This window comes from Beta vulgaris, chromosome 7, assembly GCF_026745355.1.
Source record: "Beta vulgaris subsp. vulgaris cultivar EL10 chromosome 7, EL10.2, whole genome shotgun sequence".
In the NCBI taxonomy this organism is placed as follows: domain Eukaryota; kingdom Viridiplantae; phylum Streptophyta; class Magnoliopsida; order Caryophyllales; family Amaranthaceae; genus Beta; species Beta vulgaris.
In genome coordinates this window covers 8,057,619-8,079,650 of record NC_079208.1, presented here as the reverse complement: position 1 = coordinate 8,079,650, position 22,032 = coordinate 8,057,619, and the positions used below count along the sequence as shown (strand labels likewise).

The 22,032-nt window shown below is 38.4% G+C and overlaps 2 long non-coding RNA genes across 2 annotated transcripts; one reads left to right on the top strand and one right to left on the bottom strand.

Annotated features, from left to right (window-relative positions):
* The first annotated feature begins 7,821 nt into the window (after nucleotides 1-7,821).
* On the top strand, nucleotides 7,822-17,733 carry LOC125499639 (uncharacterized). Its single transcript, XR_007276604.1, has 2 exons — nucleotides 7,822-8,339; nucleotides 16,563-17,733. It is a non-coding gene; the product is annotated as an uncharacterized LOC125499639 (long non-coding RNA).
* Nucleotides 17,734-18,509: 776 nt separating this feature from the next.
* LOC104898584 (uncharacterized) lies at nucleotides 18,510-20,090 on the bottom strand. The gene is made up of 2 exons (XR_790812.4): nucleotides 19,869-20,090; nucleotides 18,510-19,001 (listed from the first exon to the last, which is right to left on the bottom strand). It is a non-coding gene; the product is annotated as an uncharacterized LOC104898584 (long non-coding RNA).
* Between the last annotated feature and the right edge of the window lie 1,942 nt (nucleotides 20,091-22,032).

Here is a 22,032-nt window from a genome sequence, read left to right as displayed (position 1 = left end):
TAGTGATCAAATCAAGTATTGTCTTGCTTAGATACTATAAAGTTTTCTGGAACCTGAGTAGAGTTATATTACTTTCAGGTCCCGAAGTAGAATGGCTAACAACACTGAACTAGCTGACGCTATTCGCCTCTTGGCGGAGAAACTGAACAGGACAAGGTTGAACGTCCAGAGACTGCTGGAGAGATGTTGAAAGACTGTCCAAAGTGAAACCACCTTACTTTAAGGGACAAGCTGACCCTACTTTCCTAGAAAACTGGATTAGGGAATTTGAAAAGTTGTTTGAGGTAGTAAATTGCCCTGCTGAATGAGAGTAGGACAAGCTGTTTTATACCTAAAGGATGAGGCTGACTTGTGGTGGAGAGAAAATGGGGCTAGATTGAGTGCTGCTGAGGGATTCAATTGGGAAGCCTTTGTGATTGTGCTGAGAGGAAAGTTTTACCCTGCCTTCATGAGGAAGCAGAAAGCCCAAGAGTTCATCAACCTTAGAATGGGTAGTATGACATTTCTGAATACTATAGTAAGTTTATAACCTTGTCTAGGTTTGCACCTGAGGTGGTAGCTACTGAGAGCTTAAGGCTCAGAGGTTCGAACAGGGGTTGACTGATGAGAATCCAGCTGGGATTAGGGGGTGAGACCTTTACATCCTTAGATGTAGTGTATGGGAGAGCTTCTCATATTTATGGTTGCAATCGAGAAGAGATAAGAAGGCTGGAATAGTTGGTGAAAGAGAAAGGAGGTTAGTACTGGGGAAACCAAGGTAACTTTAAGAAAAACCGGAATGGGAATGGGAACTTTCAAGGAAGGAAACCAGGATAACGTAGTCAGGGTAGACCTGAGAGGTTCACAATTGCAAGTTTGTGACAAAAACCATCCTGGGAAGACTGTAAGGGAGCAGTGTTGCATTATGTCAGAAGAAGGGTCACAGAGAGTATGAGTGCTACGCTAAACACGGAAAGGGTTTGAGATTCAGGGAAACGGTAATCAGGCTAGACCAGGGTCTAATCAAATAGGGAACCAGGGTCCTAAGCCTGGAGGTCAGAATAACCAAGGGAACCATAGTAGGCCTGCTGCTAATGATAATCCTACCCAGAACAAACCTGCAGGAAAAGTGTTCGTGATGAGTCATAACGAGGCAGAGAGATCTGCGGATGTGGTAACTGGTAATTTCTCTATCAACTCAGTTTTCGTTAAAACGTTATTCGATTCGGGGGCTACTTATTCTTTTATTTCGCCTTCTGTTTTAAAGAGTCTGGGATTGGTGGAGTATGAGTCAATTGACTTGTCTGTTAGTATTCCTACTGGGGAAGTCGTTAAGTGTACTAAGTTTTTAAGAACTTACCTTTGAAGATAGGAGGGAGTGTCTTTCCATCCGATTTGATCGAGTTTAACTTAGGAGATTTAGATGTGATTCTTGGGATGAACTGGTTGAGTCATTACAAGGCCAGGATCGATTGTGAAGTCCAGAAAGTAGTGTTGAGAAACCCTTCGGGAAAATTTACCTCATATAGACGATTTGGGAAACCTAAAAACTTTGGAGTGATCTCTGCTCTGCAAGTGCAGAAGTTGATGAGAAAGGGGTGTGAGCTGTTTTTCTGTAGTGTGCAAGATGTGAGTAAAGAAGCTGAGTTAAAACTTGAGGATGTTCCAATAGTGAATGAGTTTATGGACGTATTTCCGAGTGAAATTTCAGGTATGCCGCCTGCAAGAGCTGTTGAGTTTACCATAGACTTAGTTCCTGGAACTGCACCTATATCTAAGGCACCTTATAGAATGGCACCTCCTGAGATGAGTGAGTTAAAGACGCAATTGCAAGAACTTTTGGATAAGGGTTATATCAGACCTAGTGCATCGCCTTGGGGAGCTCCTGTTTTGTTCGTGAAGAAAAAGGATGGGAGTATGAGATTATGTATAGACTATAGGGAGTTGAATAATGTTACCATCAAAACAAGTACCCTTTGCCTAGAATAGATGACCTATTCGATCAACTAATGGAGCGAGTGTGTTCTCGAAGATTGACTTACGTTCAGGATATCATCAATTGAGGGTAGCTGATAAGGATGTACCTAAGACTGCCTTTAGAACGCGTTATGGTCACTACGAGTTCACTGTAATGCCATTTGGGTTAACCAATGCTCCTGCTATATTTATGGATTTGATGAATAGAATCTTTCATGAGTTTTTAGATAAGTTCGTAGTGGTTTTCATTGATGACATTTTGATTTATTCGAGGAATGAAACCGAACATGATGAACATTTGAGGATATCTTGGAAACCTTGAGGAAGAACCAATTATATGCCAAGTTCTCTAAGTGTGAGTTTCGTTTGGAGAAAGTAGCATTCTTGGGCCATTTTGTGTCTAAGGAAGGAGTATCTGTAGATCCTGCTAAGATTCAAGCTGTGAGTGAGTGGCCAACTCCAAAGAGTGTGAGACATTAGAAGTTTCTTGGGTTTAGCTGGCTATTATAGGAGATTTGTGAGGGATTTCTCGAAGATAGCGAGACCTATGACAATTTATGAAAAAGGAGTCCAAGTTTGAGTGGAATGAGAAGTGTGAGGAAGCTTTCCAGATCTTGAAGATCGTTTAACCACTGCACCTGTCTTAACCCTACCTGATGGGAATGAGGGATTTGAGGTCTATAGTGATGCTTCGAAGAATGGTTTGGGTTGTGTTTGCAACAGAATGGAAGGTAATAGCTTATGCATCGCGTCAACTGAAACCTTATGAGGCTAATTACCCTACCCATGATCTAGAGTTAGCTGCCATAGTATTTGCATTGAAGATTTGGAGACATTATCTTTATGGGGCAACTTGCAAGATATTCACAGACCATAAGAGCTTGAAATACATTTACCCAAAAAGACTTGAATATGAGACAAAGGAGATGGCTAGAGTTGATTAAGGATTACGATCTAGACATCCAGTATCATGAAGGGAAAGCAAATGTGGTTGCTGACGCCTTGAGTCGGAAATCGAGTCATAGCTTGAGTGCTTTGATAGTCCCTGAGGAGTTGTGTAGAGATATGCAAAGGTTGAACCTAGAAATTTTAAATCCTGGGGAAAGTGAGGCTAGACTCAGTAATCTTTCTTTGGGAGTGTCAGTTTTCGATGAGATCATTGAGGGTCAAGTTGGGGATGAGCATCTAGATAAGATAAAAGAGAAAATGAAGCAAGGTAAGGAAATAGACTTCAAGATTCATGACGATGGGAGTCTAAGGTTTAAAGGAAGGTGGTGTGTACCACAGAAGTGTGACGACCTAAAGAGACGTCTTATGGATGAGGGGCATAACACTCCATATTCTGTGCACCCTGGGGGTGACAAGCTGTATAAGGATCTTAAGGTGATATATTGGTGGCCGAACATGAAGCGAGAGGTAGCTGAGTATGTGTCTAAGTGTCTAACCTGTCAGAAAGTGAAGATAGACCATAAGAGGCCCATGGGGAAAGTCCAACCACTAGAGGTTCCTGGATGGAAGTGGGATTCGATTTCTATGGACTTTGTGACTGCCTTACCCAAGTCGAGGAGTGGAAATGATACCATTTGGGTTATAGTGGATAGACTGACCAAGTCCGCTGTTTTCATACCTATTAAGGAGACATGGAAGAAGAAGCAACTCGCTACAACCTATATCAAGCATGTAGTGAGATTGCACGGAGTCCAAAGGACATTATTTCAGACCGTGACTCTAGATTTCTATCTAAGTTTTGGAAAAGGTCCAATCAAACCTTGGGACAACATTAAAGATGAGTACCGCCTTTCACCCTGCGACCGATGGTCAGACTGAGAGGACTAACCAAACTATGGAAGATATGTTGCGAGCTTGTGCTATAGATTTTCAAGGAAGTTGGGAGGACCAATTAGATTTGATTGAGTTCTCTTACAATAATAGTTACCATGCGAGTATAAGATGGCACCTTTTGAGGCGTTATATGGACGGAAGTGTAGAAGTCCCATTTGCTGGAATGACTATAGTGAGAATGTATTTTGGGGACGAAATTCATTGAGGAGACCGTCAAGAACGTTAGATTGATTCAGGCTCGAATTCAAGCTGCGCAAGATAGGCAGAAGAGTTATGCAGACTTAAAACGGCGCGAAGATGAGTTCGCTGTAGGTGATAAAGTATTCCTGAAAGTATCACCCACCAAAGGCGTTATGAGATTTGGGAAAAAGGGCAAGCTGAGTGCTAAATATGTAGGCCCATATGAGATTTTGGAGCGCATTGGGAAAGTAGCTTATAGATTGGCATTGCCAATGGATTTGAAAAGATGCATGATGTGTTTCATATATCCCAATTGAAGCGCTATATCCCTGATGAGCGCCATGTTTAGAGCCTGAACGAGTTCAGATAGATAGTAGCCTCACTTATGAGGAAAGACCTGTCAAGATTCTCGACAGGAAAGTGCGTAGTACGCGTAACAAGGATGTTCATATTGTCAAAGTTCTTTGGTCTAACCACGAGTCAGAAGAGGCAACGTGGGAAGCCGAAGAGGATATGAAGAAAAAGTATCCAGACCTATTCCTTGAGGTGAGTTACGAGGGCGTAACTCGTTTTCTTTAAGGGGGGTAGAATGCGATAAATTTCGCGCTTTTTGTCTATTTTTATGAGTTTTCATGTATATGTATGCCTATGTTGGGCAATTTGCACATGTTAGTGCAAAAGAAGTAGAGTCTCCGCATAAGAAAAGTGTTCATAAGTAACACAAGTGTTTTAAAAATGGGAAAGTGCACGAGAGGCACTACCTTCTTTCAAAGATTTTCGAAATGATGAGTTCAAACTTTCGAAATAACGAGGGTTTTGTGTTAAGTTTCGGGACGAAACTTCTTTTAAGGGGGGTAGACTGTAATCCCCCACATTTTTAAAGGATTTTCATAAATATATTAAGTATTTATGTATTATATTTAAATCCAAATGAGTTTGGAAAATGATTTGACTTTTAAAAAGGGTTGACTATTTTAAAAGTCAACTAAAAATATTTTCTTAGCTTAATAAATTTGTAATATTTTAATTAAGCGTGTTTTAAATAAGATTTAATTATTAAAACTATTTGAAAAGAAAACTTAATGGAATCGAAAGCCCAAAAGTAATAAAAAGGGAAAGGATATTTGATGACTAAAGTCCTAATAAGCCCATCTTGTTAGTCATCAAAGTTTTAATTATTGAAATTCCTTTTCCTAAGCCCAATAGGATTAGCCTATTTAAATATCCTAAAACCCAAATATTTTGCCCTACACTTTATTTTCTCTCTCCTCCTTGCACGTGATTCCGATTTCTTCTCTCACTCGACATTTTCTCTCTCTCTTCCTCTTGAGCGTGATTTCATTTTTCTCTCAAAAATCGTTTCTTCTTCGCTAAGTAACGTTTCTTGTTGAACAAGAAACGTCACAATAATTTCTTGAAGCCAAAACCTGCTGCCGCCACCTCCTTGCTGCTGTCACAGCCGCAGCGCTGCTCTTCCTCCTCTTATTTTGGTTGTTTTCTTTACTTCTCCTTTAAGATTCCATTAAAGTCTAATTTTTATTGTTATTTTATTATTATTTGCATGATTACGATTTGAGTTATTATTTATTATGAAGAATATATTTTCGGTCATATGTATAAAAGAAAAAAATTTCAGATTTATTTTTTTATTTTAATCATGAAAGATGTGATTTTTAGGGTTTTAAATCACTAGAAATCGTATATTTAAAGTATGAATATGAATTTTGATTGGAATACGATTTTTATATGCATTTAAAATATTTTCAGAAGTTTAGAAAATTTTATAGATGCAGGAAATTCAGAAAAAAGGTTTTTAATGGTTTTTAATCACTAGAATAGTTGATCTATACTAGGGATTAAAAATAATGAGAGTTTAAATTATAAAAACGATTTTTAAAGAAGTTTAAAAGGGTTTGGGACGTTTTAAAGTTGCTGTATTTTTTTTAGTTCAAGTATTTACTTGATTATTTATTGTTTCTAGGCGGAGATTCATTGTAGGGGACTTTTAGAGCTAAAAGTGGCCTACCGTTGCGTTTATACAAGGTACGTACATAGTCTACGTGCTATATGGTTAGAAACATGCTTAGGGATGTTTTTATTTTAGTATCATGTATAGGACCTTGTTGTTCATATATATGATTTACTGAATTGCTTTACATGTTATTTGCCTTGTTGCTACATGTAAACTAGAATATGTATAGTAGATTGTTTGTATGGAAGTTTGATGCAAGCAGTAAGTTCAGTTTGGTATTAATTCGTGAGTGAATTAATGTAAGTAAGTTGAATCATGTGTTACATAGATTCTTTGAGATTATTATTTATCTTATAAGAACCGTGGATCTTATTTGGTAATTGATTATACCTATATAAAGGTACAGTTTACTGTTGGCTAGGTTCAACAGGCAAGTTAGTAAAGAATAAAAGAAGTTAAAAGAGTCTTGATGTAAGTTGTGAACACTTTTGATTCTAAGATAAAAAGGAGTTTTGTGATGTTATGTGATATTAGTTTGTGATATTGTGTGCTTGTTGGTGTAACACAAGTATAAAATAATGCAAACGTAAAGTGAAACGAGAATAGGTTATAGACTTTAGACTGGTGCACGTCTAGAGTTGGACACTAAGGGTTGGAGTACATGGTGGTAGCCCATGGCTTTCCTGGGATTGGATTGATCACCTTTCCTCTTTAGCTCAAAGGTTCCTCGATATCGCAGGTCAATTTGGTTTACGGAGTCATGACCGTATTTCCTATTTCAGTATAGACAACTCGTCCCATAACTATTCCATTTAAAGAAGAAATAAAAGTTAGAGTCTAGTTCAGTAAGAGTCATCTGCAGTTGTTATGTTATTATTATTTTATTCTACAAGTTGTGTTGTAGTATCATATTTAGGATTATTTTTGTCTGATATGTAGTACTCAGCTTTGCTGATAACGTGCTTGTCTGTGTTTGTGATCATGGCTTTGCCTATTGATCCTGTGGTGATCCTTCGGGGGAGCAGAGTCAAGAAAGCATTGACATTACAGGTTCGAAGATGCATACCATTGGGGAATCTGGAATGGAGAGGCTTTTGTGACATTAGTATTATTTAAGTTGTTTTCGTAGGAACATCTACATTTTAAGTTTGAGGTTTATTTAGTTGGTGTGTTAAGTTTGACATTGTCATTCGGTTTCATAAGTTTAATAAAGTTGATTTTTGTTTTAATGAGTTTTCCGCTGCAAAATTCTGAGTAAGCCGAAACGTTATCACACGGGCGATAATGCCTGGGTAATTCTCTAGATTTATTATAAAAGTATTTTCTAGAAAGAGAGAATTATCGGGGTGTTACAGGGAATGGGAGGGAAATTACCCCCATAAGATACTGTAATATCCTAAAATCTTAAATAAGGTTAAGTTAAATAATTAATTTTAATAATGTAGTTAAAATATATTATATTTTATCATTTCACTAATTAAGCAACGTATAGTAAAACGAATATAGAATTTCAACATACAAATTTCTGACTTAAAATTTGTTAATAACGAACGACGATAATTTTTATTTTATAAGTTCATGAGTTAAACAAGAGGGTTAGTTTTGTTGTTAATTCACTAAGACACAAAATATCCAAGTTTTACCAAAATTTTACTAAGCCACGTTTAGAGTGATAGTGTGGGAATAAATTCTGATTTTTGGTTTGCAAAACAAAAAGGAAAAAGAGAAAATAAAGCCATGGTCAACACTCCATTAATGTTGCCTTCTTCTTCACCCTTCCATGGCCATTTGGCACACATGCCATCACCCTTCACCCTTCTTTCTCTGCCAAAAATCTGTCACCAATCCCTCACCATAGCTTCTTCAAGCTAAAATTCAGAATATTTGCTTCAATTATCTCCCCCATCCACTGATTTTAGGTTCCCAATTTCACTATAAAGAGCCATGGAGATTCATCACCAAGAACACCATCAACAACAATCTTCATCCTCTCTTCTCATACTAATCAGAATTTTTCAGTCAATAATTCGCCGGAAAATGTGACTAAAGGAACCCAAAAAGAAAACCCCATATTCTCTCTTTCATCTGTTTCGCCCCTTCAACCCACCACCGGTGGCACGACACCGGTCTCACGCCACGCTCAGTCGCGCCCCCACCTTGCAGTCGCTCGTCGGCCACCTGCGCGACTCGCCGGAGATCCGCCAACCAGCGCGCACTCACGTTCTCTCTCCGCCTTGCACTCTTCTCTTCTCTCCCGCGCTCTTCTTCTTCGCGCGTCACTGCTGCACGCGCAGCACCACCGAGACCCCAGCCACCGCGTCACGCTGCCGTCGTTGCTAGTTGCCGCCGGTCGTTGCCGTCAACCCCCCCGTTCGCCGGAGCCTCGCAGGTTTGTCCTCCCTGCTCTTAGTAGCAGAGGTAATGAGCACCCTCTTCTTTTAATTTCTGATTTCCTTAGTTTATAATCCAAGCCCAAGTTATATTCCCTTGTTAGTATATACTAGTTTGGGCCTACGAGACTACACTAGAACTTAAAGTTAAACATTATAATATGATTTTATTGTTGTTGTTGGGCTAAATAATGAACTGGACTTGTTATGTTTATATTCATGGACTGAAGTAGTTTGTTTAAATTAATCCACTTAGCTTATTTCCTAAAACTATGTTTGGGCTATTATTCCTAATGACTAAGTTGTTTCCAATTTTCTCTCTCGGCTTCCTGTTTTGTGTCCGGTTTTCCTGTCTTAAGCCTGGTCATCAGAGATTTTTCTTTGTGCCTTGGGGTACAGGAGCTCTGGAACTGGGTTTGAGATTGAATTCCTTTGGGACCTGAGAGGTCAGAGAGATGGAAATAGATGTAGAGGCCGGGAAGGAGACAGATAGGAGTGAAGAAGCTAACCCCCTCTCAACAAAAGGGGATTTTCAGATGAATATGAGTCAATTTCATCTGGGAGATTTAGAAATGATTGATCGACCGAAGGAAGATGAAGGTGATGAAACTAGAGAAGCTTTCAAGTGGCAGCCTAGGACAAATTTCCAATTAAGTTCCTTCAGAGATGCGGTCGCTGGGTCGACGCAGTGGTTTCCGGAAGCTAAACAGATAATGGAGACATCCCTGGAGTGGGATGACGAGGAGGTGGTGATCCCTGATTCCTCATTGGCGGTAAGTTTCTCAAAAGAAACGCTCCAGAAACTGAGAGAACCGTGGAGGAACACCCTAATGGGAAAGGTGCTGGGGATGTCCATAAATAGAAGATTCCTGGTGGAGAGGATAAACCGAATATGGAAATCGAAGGATAAGGTGGAAGTAATTGACTTGGGACAGGATGTTTTTCTTTTCAAATTCAATGACCGAAATGATATGGAAAAAGCTCTCTATGGAGGACCTTGGTTTATCCTAAACCATTATTTAATGCTCACCAGATGGAAACCAGACTTCCGTCCTTCTCTATCAGCCTTTGATAAAATCATGGTGTGGATTAGGTTCCCGGAGTTACCTTTGGAGTATTATGATAAAGACGCGTTATTCGCTATTGCAGAAAAAGTTGGTAAACCGATTAAGGTTGACTATGCAACTGATAATGTGGCACGAGGACGATATGCTAGAGTGTGCATAGAGCTGGATCTGTCAAAAGCCCTGGTGTCGAAGGTCTGGGTTGCAAAGGCATGGCAGAATGTGGAGTATGAGAATTTAAGTTTGGTTTGCTTCCACTGCGGAAAGATTGGTCATAGGCGAGATCAGTGTGCACAAGTAACAGAATGGCAGAATGAAGGGAGGCAAAAGACTCAACATAGTCAGGTGACCAAGGAAAGGATGGTGGTGGAGGATAACAATGAAACCCAGAAGGAGAATGGGGTAACCATGGAGGACAATAGCTCAACTAAGGAGGAGAATGTCTTGGGAAAGAAAGTAATGATTGATACAGATACAGGGGCAAGGGAGGAAAGAAAAAACCAAGAGGAAAAGACAAAAGCCAATGATGAGGAGGCCTGGAATGATGGGCCATGGATAGTAGTTTCGAATATACGGAAAAGAGGAGGGAGAGGAAAGGAAGGAAATATAGTGGGCCAGCAAAGACAAGGGGAAGGTACAAGTAGGACAAAAGGGAAATATGGAAGGGAGTTTAGAGGAGGGACCCAGGGGAAGAATAAAGAAGGGAGTTTAAATAATAGATGGCAGTGGTTGGTAGGAAATGAACAGGAGAGAGAAAAAACTAGTTTTGAAAAACGAGGTAATGATTCAGTTTCTGACAAAGGAAAGGAAGTGATAAAAAATATATATAAAAATGGGGAGAAGATTGGGGGAAACAAAAAAACGGCGATGTCTATTGGTGGAGGAAAAAGTACTTTTCCTTCGGTCGAGGAAGGGTTATTGCATGGGAGATCAACGTCCGTTCAGTTACAGCAGCCTATTAATACTCCAGTTTATCTGGAGGAAGACATAAACCAAAGTGAGAAGTTAGAGCCTGATAAGAGAGAGGAAAATGGAGAAAGCCAAAGATCAGCAACCTTACTTGAAAAACCCTCTCTTACCTCTAAAGAGAGCCCCCCTGACCCCGTCTCTCTCTCTATCCCCAATTCTACCTCAAAAGACCCTAAACATGTTCCCAACTTTCCCAACCCCGCTGCTGTGGAAGGCAATGGCAAAGCCACTGTCAATAGAACAGGCCTTCGAACTTCATTATCAGTTGTCTCATTTAATGATGTTTCAACATCACAGGGTCCCGGAACCTTGGGTATTCGACTTCGGTCCGGATCAAAAGACTCAAGCTCCTCGCAAAAATCCTCCAGTTTTCAACTTAAAATCAGAAAACCTAGAGGTGGAAATTTCAAAACCTCGAAATCTGATGTCAGTATTCATCATAGAAGAAATGACCGGAAAGCTCCAGATGGAGGTCGAGTATTACAGGGTACCAGGGGTCCCACCGGAAATATGGACTTTGATGGTACCACAAAAGGAGAACTTGACCCCCAAAAAGAACGTGATGGGAGACTTGCCCCCGAGAAATAGGTCAAAGATGGAAAATTTTGTGTTGGAACTGATGGATCCAACAGTGACACAAATGAAGCCTGTTAGAATGAAGGCCATAGTTTGGAATGTGACAGGAGCCAACAGCAAGGCTTTTCTGTGGCATGCATTGGACATTGTGAAGATGCATCAATCGGATATTTTGATTATTTGAGAAACAAAGTGTTCTACTTTACGTGCTGACCAAGCTACAAGAAGATTAGGGTATGGTAATCTCAGAATTATCCCCTCATTTGGAAGGAGAGGAGGCATTTGGTTGATGTGGAAGCCAGAGATTTCGTTGGTGCAGTATGCGGATGAGAAGCCAAATTATTTTCATGCCTTGTTTAAGCTTCGTGCTAATACACCGGAAGTTCTTTTTATGGGGATGCATGCTCCCAGTGTGGCTTTGGATAGGAACCAGTATTGGGTGGACCTTACAAAGGACTCCCCACCTAGGGGTACTCCTTGGTTGGTGGCGGGAGACCTAAACGAGGTTTTAAGCAGCAACGAAAAGATGGGAGGTAAAAGGCTGTGTCAAGACCAGGGTCAGAAATGCAAGGATTGGATGGCAGCCAATGCCTTTATGGATTTGGGTTTCCAAGGTCCGAGATTCACCTGGACTAATGGTAGAGATGGTGCGGCCCTGATTAAAGAAAGGTTGGATAGAGCCTTGGCAAATGCTGAATGGTTGGACATCTTCCCGGATACAAAGGTAATTCACTTGCCTCGTACCTTTTCTGATCATTGTCCTCTTCTGGTTATTTTGGAAGACCAACCTAGGCAAGTTTCCTTTCCCTTTAGATGTAAGGAGGCCTGGATTCATCATTCGGACTTTATAAATGTTGTAGAAAGTTCCTGGGGGATTAATAGGGATAATTTTCTTGAAGCTAGGGAGTCGTTTCTAGGTCAGGTAAAGAACTGGAATAAATTTGTTTTTGGTAATATTGCCCAAAAGAAAAAAAGAGTTTTGGCGAGATTAGGAGGAATTCAAAGATCGTTGTCCTTTAAACAGTCCTCTTTCCTTGAAAAATTGGAGGTGGATCTGCTGGTGGAGCTAAATGACCTTTTGAAGCAAGAAAGATTGATCTGGGCTCAGAAGGCTGGGATTAATAAAGCTAAGTTAGGGGACATGAATACGAGGTACTTCCATTCATTAGCAAAGATTAAAAGTTGTAGGAGGAAGGTTTCGTGTCTGAAAAATGAGAATGATGAGTGGGTGGTGGAGGATGAGGTTTTAAAAAAGATGATGACGGATCATTTTAGGCAGATGTTTACCACCTCTCATTACAGTCATCCTAGGAGAGTCAATTTTCAGAGTTCTTTGGTGATTTGTGCTGATTGGAAAGACCGCCTAAGTAGGAAAGTGGAAGAGATGGAAGTGAGGACTGCCCTTAGTCATATGGCCCCTCTCAAAAGCCCGAGGCCGGATGGGATACAAGCTGTTTTCTTTAAAACCTTTTGGGACCAAATGGGCCCAAGTGTGTTTAATCTTATTTCTGATGCCTTTAACACTAGCCACCTCCCTAGTGGGCTTAATGACTCCTTCTTGGCCCTTATTCCGAAGATGGACCCTCCAGTTGGTTGTAAAGACTTTAGACCTATTGGCCTGTGCAATACGGTTTACAAGCTGCTTACCAAGGTTATCGCAAATAGAATTAAACCAGTGCTTGGGGATCTTATTCATCCTTCACAAACCAGTTTCGTCCCTGGGCGAAATATTCAAGAAAATATAGTTATTGCGAAGGAGATGGCTTTTTTCTTTAAAAAAAGTCCCCCAAACAGAAACATCATGGCTATAAAGATAGACCTTTCTAAAGCCTATGATAGTTTGGAGTGGGGGTTCATTAGGGATACCCTTCATGGTTTTAACTTCCCTAAGACCCTTATTGATTTAATTATGGACTGCATTTGCTCCCCTGCTATTTCCTTGCTTTGGAATGGGGAAGTTTCTGAAGCCTTTTTGCCTTCCAGAGGTATTAGACAAGGAGATCCCCTTTCACCTTATATTTTTGTCTTATGCATGGAGAGACTTTCCATTATGATTAATGAGAGAATAAATGATGGGAGTTGGAAGCCAATCAAACTTAGTAAGGACTTAGGAGTGTCCCACATTTTTTATGCTGATGATGTCTTATTGTTTGGTCAAGCTTCGAATAGGAATGGGAAGGTTATTCTTGATGTTTTGGAAGATTTTGGAAATATGTCGAGCCTTCGGATCAATGTGTCGAAATCTATAGTGATTTTTCCGCCTAAAATGAAACATCAAAAGAGGCGAATCCTGGCTGATTTTCTGTCCATAAAAGGGGCGACTAGTTTTGGGAAATATTTGGGATGTAATATTCTTCCTAATAAGCTTCGTAGAACTGACTTTGTGGGTATTTTGGACAAAGTTAAGAACTCTATTAGAGGCTGGCAGGCGAAGTTTCTTAACATGGCGGGGAGATGTACGCTTATCAAAGCGGTGGTCACCTCTTTTCCAGTTTATGGTATGCAGACCTCCATTCTGCCAATGTCAGTGATTAAGGAGATAGAGAGGGACTGCCGAAAATTTTTATGGAACAAGGTGGATAAAACTCACTACTTGGCAAGAGTTAGCTGGGATAAAGTGTGTAGACCTATGACTCAGGGTGGCCTGGGCTTTCGGAAACTGGAGGACTGGAACATGGCTTTTATGGCTAAGTTAGGGTGGCAGATTCTGAAGGATGAGTCGAAACTGTGGGTTAGAATTCTTAGAGCCAGGTACTGGAAGAAGGGGTCGTTTCTTAATGCTTGTGCAAGAGGGAACCACTCCCCAATTTGGCGAGATATTGTGAAAGGGAGGGGGGTGCTATAAAAGGGTTTGCTTAGAAGAATTGGGGATGGTAGAAATACTTCCTTGTGGTATCACTGGTGGGTTGGTAAGGAACCTCTTGTGAAGGTTGTGACGCGTGATATCCCAGAGTATATGTCGCATTGGCAGGTGAAAGAGATCATAGTGGGAGGCAGATGGGACACTAGGCAAATTTCACATATGATTCCTTCGAACATTTTGAGGCAAATTAGGGAGATTCCTCTTGCTTCTGTGGGGGTGGGGGAAGATGACTATATTTGGAAGTTTGATAAGAGGGGGGTTTTCAGTGTAAAGTCTGCCTACTATCTAGCTGCTAGCATTAATATGGAAAATAGCGAGGCTGCCTATTGGAAGGAGATCTGGAGAAAAAATATTCCTTTTAAATATAAAATGCTTCTTTGGAATGGTCTCCGTGAGATCCTTCCTTCTTCTTTTTTTCTTTCCTGTCGTATCCCTAATTTTGATCCCAAGTGTGCTGTCTGCGAGCAAGCTGGGGAAACGCTCATTCATCTTTTTCGGGACTGTTGTGGGGCTAAGAGGGTGTGGTTGGAGATTTTGAAAAATCACAAACCAAACAATTATAACCTGTTTTTTACCTTTGAGTGGATGGATTGGGTTACTTCTAATCTGAAGCAGAATGAAAGCTGGGTTACAAAGTTCACCACGGTGTTTTGGCACTTGTGGTGTTCGAGAAACAAAGCGGTTTTCGAAAAAGCCGTCACTCACCCTAGATTCCTTTTCAATAGGGTGATGGCGGATTTTTTTACTAATTTCAAAGCTTTTCAGGTGGAAGGGCCTAAAGTGATGGGTGGTGCTCCGGTGATTCGGTGGAAACCACCTCGAAGTGGTTTTCTGAAACTTAACACGGATGGAGCGTGGAAGACTGAATGGAACAATGCTAGCATTGGCGGTGTCTTTAGAACTGCAGGTGGTGACTGGGAGTTTGGTTTTGCGAAAAAGGTGGAAGCTGGGTCGGCAGAGGCGGCAGAATTAATGGCAATTAGGGAGGGCCTTCAGATTGCTTGGGATTGCAACTACCGGAAAATGGAGGTGGAATGTGATGCTAAAGGGGTGGTCAGTTTGTTGTCGCAACCTCTGGAGGCTGAAAACCACCCGCTGGGGGTGATTATTATGGACATCTATATTCTCCTCACGAGGGACTGGATGGTGGAGTTCATGCACACTAAGAGAGATGGTAACAAGGTGGCGCACATCCTGGCGGCTGGAGCAGTGGATCAGAGGGAGGAAAGAGTGGTGTTTATCACGGCACCAATTCATGTTATGGACGTCTACCTGAAAGATAAGGAGTTCGTGGCGAGCTCTTCTGGGACAGTGGAAAAGTGATATGTTTCTATGTTTCTATGTTTCTGTTTCCTATTTCTTCTTGACATTGTATGTTTGATTGGGGATGTATGTTTTTTTTTAATGACTTCTTTAGGACCAGTTTCTTTTGGGTTGAGGAAATGATGTTAGTACATCTAGGTAAGCGTAGACTTGGTTTGGAGGTTGTAATGAACTTTGATGTTTTAATTTAATCTGGTCTCCTTTTCAGTTAAAAAAAAAGACTAAGTTGTTTGAGTTAACTAAAACTAATTTGTTAAGCTTATTGTTTATAATTTGAGTTTAAGTTATGATTACTCCACTAGTTCTTAAGTTCACTTATAATGACTAGTTACTTGACTTAATAATTTAAGTGATTAAATAATATTATAATAATGTGAATGGCTCTATTATAGCTTTAAACTTAATTAATTTATTAATGGACGACCAATTAATGATTAACTATGAACTAGAATAATGGTATGTTTTTTGAAAGGTTATATAACATGTAATAATATAACTTTAATGTTTCGATAATTCTAAAAGTATAACTAAACGAGTTATTTCTAGTTAGTTGTTAAAGAGTCACCTTAAGAAGTTATTAACGATTAAGAAATAACGACCTTTGATGAGACCTTTATGACGTTGTAACGAACGCTATGACCTTAATAAGCGCTAACTAATATTTAGGCTTAGAGCTAAATAACGAAACGTTCATTAATAAAGTATTCTTGATTAGATTAAAGAAGATAAAGGATATTACAAGCCTCCCCCAGGCTACCATGGTTGTTAAGCAGGAATTCAGGTAATGTCTACTGCTAACACCCGCATTCCCCTTCGAAATATGTTATATGATCATGATTAACATTATGTTTTATATATGGATTGCGGGAAATGAAATGTTTTATGATGGTTATGATGATACGATGTTATGAAATGATGATGATGATGTTATGATGAAATGAAAGAATATAATTATTCGCGATGATGATGATATGCTTAAAAGAAATGAAACATGATAAATTCAAGTGAAAGACGGTTCTTGGCAAGTATCCCGTTATAGTTAGTCGTGCACGTACCTCCCGGTCGGTTAACCACCTCCCGTTTAGCAAGGGCTATTGTCCTCGGGTGGCCCGAACATTCTATATTCTGGGTATTAACGCCACCTCCCGTTTAGTGAGGGCTTTTTACCTCGGGTGGCTGGCTCCCGTTTACGATGTTACTATGTTCTGGGGAGATGTCCCTTATGTTGTACGAGCCAAGTTACCAAAGTAAAAGATATATGATGATGAACATGATAAAAGAAGATAATGTAACATGATATATTATGTTTGTGAAATGGTTTTACTTATTCTCTCCTCCTTGTTTATAAATAAATGTGAAATGAATTTACGTTGTTAGAGTAGTATGTTACTGAGCCTCGGCTCACGACGTTTTGTTTTATGTTTTAGGTACCGATGGTGCTAACGGGATGGCGTAGCAGTGAGGATTATTTAATATCTAGATTATATAGACTCTCGTGGTTTTAATTTAAGTTAATATCAAAACTCTGATTAGTAACTAAGTTTCAATTAATCAAGACTAATGTTAAATCCTTGTTATATTTTACTCTATAATATGTTTAACTTTATGAATTTATGTTGCCTTGTATTTTCCTTATGGAAAGTACGGCGGTAACGCGCCGACTATCTAGGTTCCGCTGCTATTAATCGATTAATTACGTAACAACTTGATTAGAGGTCGGGGTGCTACAGATACAATTCTTTCTTTGGCTCATTTGGCATCGTAAAATCCCAACCCAAGCATCCCTTTACCATATATATATCATTAATAACCCGACGTGCTCTTTGTGTAATTAAGAGGATGAAGATATTCTACATGTGCTTCGTGACTGTGTGGAGGCTAGAAAAATCTGGGATGAATTCGGCCCTAAGCAAAACCTAAATAGGGGGGACAGGATGAGTGGATTAGAGATAACCTTCTATGTAAGGACACACTTTTAAATCTCCCATGATGGGAGGTTTTTCCCTTTATTTGCTATAAGTTATGGTTGTCTCGAAATAGGAAAATTTTCCAAAGTGTAGATCACCCAAGCCCTGAAGTGTTTGTTCGAAAAGTGTCCTTTAGCGTGTAGGAGTTCATCTCGTCCAGACCTCTCAACCCGAAAAACTTTAACGTGCTTGTCTCCCATCTCCTTTCCTTTCTCCCGATCTGGATTATGTTGTACATGTTGACGCCTCAGTGACTGACCCTCTCAAGCCGTCTTGTGTGGCGGCGTGCCTTTTTAATAGTGTAGGTGAATGGATTATGGGTTGCCAAAGGTCATTATGGTTGCTGATGTTCTTATGGCTGAGCTTCATGCGATCTACGAGGGTCTCCACCTTGCTAGGACGGAACATGTTTCTAATCTAGACCTTGTGTCTGACTGCCAGAAAGCTAATAATCGCATCAATCAAGAAGAGAAACTGCATGATTCATATGGTTAGAGAGTGCAGGGAAACTTTGCAGGGATTCACGCAGGTGAAGTGCATGCTCATGAAGCGTGATTGAAACAAGGTTGCGGATGCTATGGCGCGGGAGGGCAGAATTTTGGGTATAAATCAAAATGTTGTTAGGGAAATGCCCCACCCCCTAATTATTGTATTAACCTTATCTCGGTTGATTTAAACTATTTAGGTAGTCGTTGTTTTTGCTATGCCATTTTAACCAAAAAAAAAAAAAAAAAAGGATTTTGAAGTCAGAAAAGTCATATAGCTGGTCGTACCAAAATTTGAAGCCAGGAAAAAAGTTTTGTTCTTAATTAGAAATTCGGAATCTGATAGAAGAAAAGAAGCAACATCAATATGGAATTAGAACCAAAGGAGATCAAACCTTATTTATTTTCGGAAACAATGAAGACGAGTTTTACTCCGATTTTTACTTAATGGTTACTTTTTCATTTTTTCGGTCGTTTTTATTTAATTGTTACACTTTCACTTTTTCCTTATATAATAACCTATCACATCAATTTTTTACACTTTGATATCTCACATCTTTTAAATTCACCAAAAGTACCAAGTAAATAAAAATGGATGGAGTATTATTTTCGAAGATATAATAGTGTTGGTGGATTTTGATGGGGTCCCTAATATTCGGGAAGTTGACGATGGTAGCAACTATAACAGTGGTGGTCGAGAACGGAGAACCTTGTATGTTGAGGCTGTCTCAATCACATATGATTGAGATGGTCTCGGTAAAGTTCTTGAAGTTCTTATTATTTGATAGGATATTCAATCATTCTATGGATATAAAGTATTTTGGAAATCTATCTATAATAGGGAGTTTCACTTAATCTAGCATTGTTCATATAAATAGTTCATTTCGTGTTATTTAGCGCATATCTAAAAAAAATTAGCAGGTGAACTTCCGTCAAAGGGCATACTCAAATATTGAAAGAGGTACAAGTACAACTGGTGGCGGATCTAGGATTTTTATATAGGGTGGGCCGAATTTATTGATTAATTTCTCTAAAAACCACATGCTCCACCATACCAATTTGCATTACTATCCCAGATAGGTTACTTATAATTATTTTGGATCATGAGGTGGGTCGAGGCCTGGGTAAGCCACCCCCTAAATCCGCCCCTGAGTACAACAATGAAAAAGTACACTCGAATTATTGAAATTTAAAGAAGGCAATCAAATATCAGTTTGTGGGGTTGATCCACAGTAAATAACGCAGTAGCATTTTCTTAGATTACTTTGAGGATCGTCATCACAAATCCCAGAGTGTATAGAAGCAGAAATTGCCTTGCACCCTTTTGTACAGTCTATCCAGTCTTGATCACCTCCGCAATGACCCGACTGATCAAAGCCCTCAAAGAGGCACCATTTTGCCAGTCTAAGAGCATCTGCATTTTTTTTCTAGGATTATTTTGTTGGATATAATAAGCTAGCAATTTAAGTCAATAAGTTGTTCTCATGATACAATATACATAAAGAACATAGCCCAACATGAAAAAAGAATATGACTGTATGAAAATGATTCAAATTCGTTGGTGAGATTATTCTTTCCATTTTAAATTGAAAAATATGTCTTTACAGTATCTTTCTGATGCAATTTTGCTAGTTACTCCCTACATTATATTCTTAATAAACTTTCTATTTGGTTTTTTTTTAGGTCACCTACATTTTATAAGTTAAAACAGTAAATGGATAAACGATAAAAGATATTTCCTCCGTTTCGAATTAAATGCAACAAATTCACTTTTATGCATACCGATGCATTATTTTGACCACAAACATCTATAACTACATAAAAGTAAAAATTATAAAAAATTATATTTTATGAAAGTACATTACGAGACAAATTTAACAAGATCCCACTTCACTATGTTTTTCATTATGTATAAGTCACAAACCTTAGTCAAAGTGAAAAGTGTGAAATAGTGAAAAAATGAAATTGTTGCATTTAATCCGGAACGGAGGAAGTATAGTAATTTGAGCAAAGATATAGTAAGTTAGATTCTCTCATGTAATTTCACAATTTCGACTTTTAGTTTTTTATTTATGTATGCATATTTAAAAATATTAAATACTTAAATGTGTGTGTCGGAGAATCGCACAGAAGTATATTAAGAAACGGAGTGAACATGTTGATGATAATTAAGATTTTCTTTTGGTTACTTATTTTATAGCTGAAAATAGTATGATTGGACTTATAAAAAAGCAAATATGGAACTATAATTTACAAGATATGATATGTAGAAAGTTATTACCGGGATTGTTTTGCGCCAGAGTAGCATGCATAACAAAGCTCGCAATCAAGGCAAGTACGAAAGGGGCCGCTACGGCAAGGCCTAGGGTGGTGCTACGGATTAGCTTAGCCATTTGGGTATATTATGCTTTGTGCCTTTGTGACTCTGTGTGAATAAATTTAGTAAGTATTTTTTCCAAAGAAGTAATTAATTGTTTTTGAATCTAACATCCTTATCTGTCTACTTATAAACTCCTATCAAGATGTATACTTCCTCTCTAAGCAACCTAAAATGTCCAATTCTAAGTGGGATAATGCCATGTTAACTTTTAAAATGGAGTACTGGCCCCTTTATTTAGAGGTTCAACCACTCTAGCCAGCTATTGGAAATAGGATGTAATTTCATTTTGAGTGGAGAGAATTTAAAAATTCAAAAGGGATATTGTAATTGGATGTATGCATGTGTAGTTCCTTTGTTTCTTTATGGTTGTGTATCATATTCACTTTTGATATTATTTATATACTCTATTTTAATCATTAAGTATGAGAAAATTAAAAACATAGTCATGTAAAATTGTGTTAGTTTTGTCCAAAATATGAAACTTCATAAAACTTTATTCACATAATTCAAATAATTAATTATATTCAAAGTTATACACATATTTATGCCAGTCTAAAAAAGAAGACCAATCGAGAAAGCTACACTTTTTCGCTCTCTTTATCTCTCCTAGTCAAGGCAAAAGCCAACAAAAAACAAGGCTCGCCAGTGACCTAAGTAGGCCTTTGCTCACCATAGGTTGTAAAATTGTGTTAATTTTGGCTCAAAATTTTTTAGGGGAATATAACTCTAATGAACAAGTTTTGTAACTTTAATCCAATCGTGTGGTTGAAATTTATTCTCATTTCTCATGTGATATTGCCCCTATATATAAACCCACAAACAAATGTCACGCTGCCACATGTCCTCCTCACGCTTCCAAACAAATGATACAAAGTAATCAACAAAAATGTATATGTGAAGACTCGAACACGCCAACCTTCCATTTGAAATACGAACACACTAACCAACTATATATATATATAACCTACATCTAAGAAAAGCATTTAAAGATATAATTACTGACATCCAACAATATTCCCAAAATCATTAAGGAGACCCATTATTTACATCCAATTATCTCAAAATTTATGGCCCACATACTTGGTAACTCATGTGGCCACCAACATTGCTCGAGCAAAAGTGCAATACTGCTACTGTTAATAGTCCCTCAATTTGCTTGCTCCATACCCATCAAAGATCCAGACCATGCAACCATCTAATACACACTTGAGTGACCCATAAGATCTAACATTCTTATAGAAGTAAGAAGTACAACTACTACTCTTCCCTTCATAGAGGGTAAGGATATATTATTTTACGTTTTTTTTCTTTCTTACCGCCTATATAGACAACTTAAATTTCTTTTGAACTTTCCGCCTACATGGACTTTGTATGAAACAAAATTATTTAAATACAACATAATAGTTCTCATTTTAAAACAATTAAGTAAATATGTATATATTAATACTCATTAATATAATGGTAATAATAACTTGTTCTACTTTTCAATACTATTATATTATATATAAAAAGAACTCTTAAAATTTTTATAACCTCCCTAATTAGCACCATTATACTATTTAATTGCATCCGATTATATTCTTATACATTAAAGTAAATTTCAAAACTAAGATTGTATTATAGTCTTTGTAATTAATTATATATTAATATATATGTACTCTCTTGAAGTCGAGGGTTATACTCATCAATAATTCATATTATAATTTACTATGTGGAAATTTAAAAGGAACTGGAAGATTATATCAAGAGCACAATTATCCAATGCCTATAACTTTTTTGTCAATTCTCTTGAGTGTTTAATTTAACACTTCAAATTTACATTGATAAATAATCTAAGGTATCGTCCGGATCAACAACTAATTATTTTATAAAAAATTGATATCAATCATCGTATTCCAAATAAGTCTACTAATCTTTTAAAGGTCCCAACTATTTATTAACTAGTGACTAACTTACTTTAGTGGGAAACTAGAATTTTTTGCACGCGATGCGTGCTTGAATTTTTTTCGAAACAGAAACTCGATTTTCTTCGGCATAAGAGTCAAAATTTGAACATTAGACATAT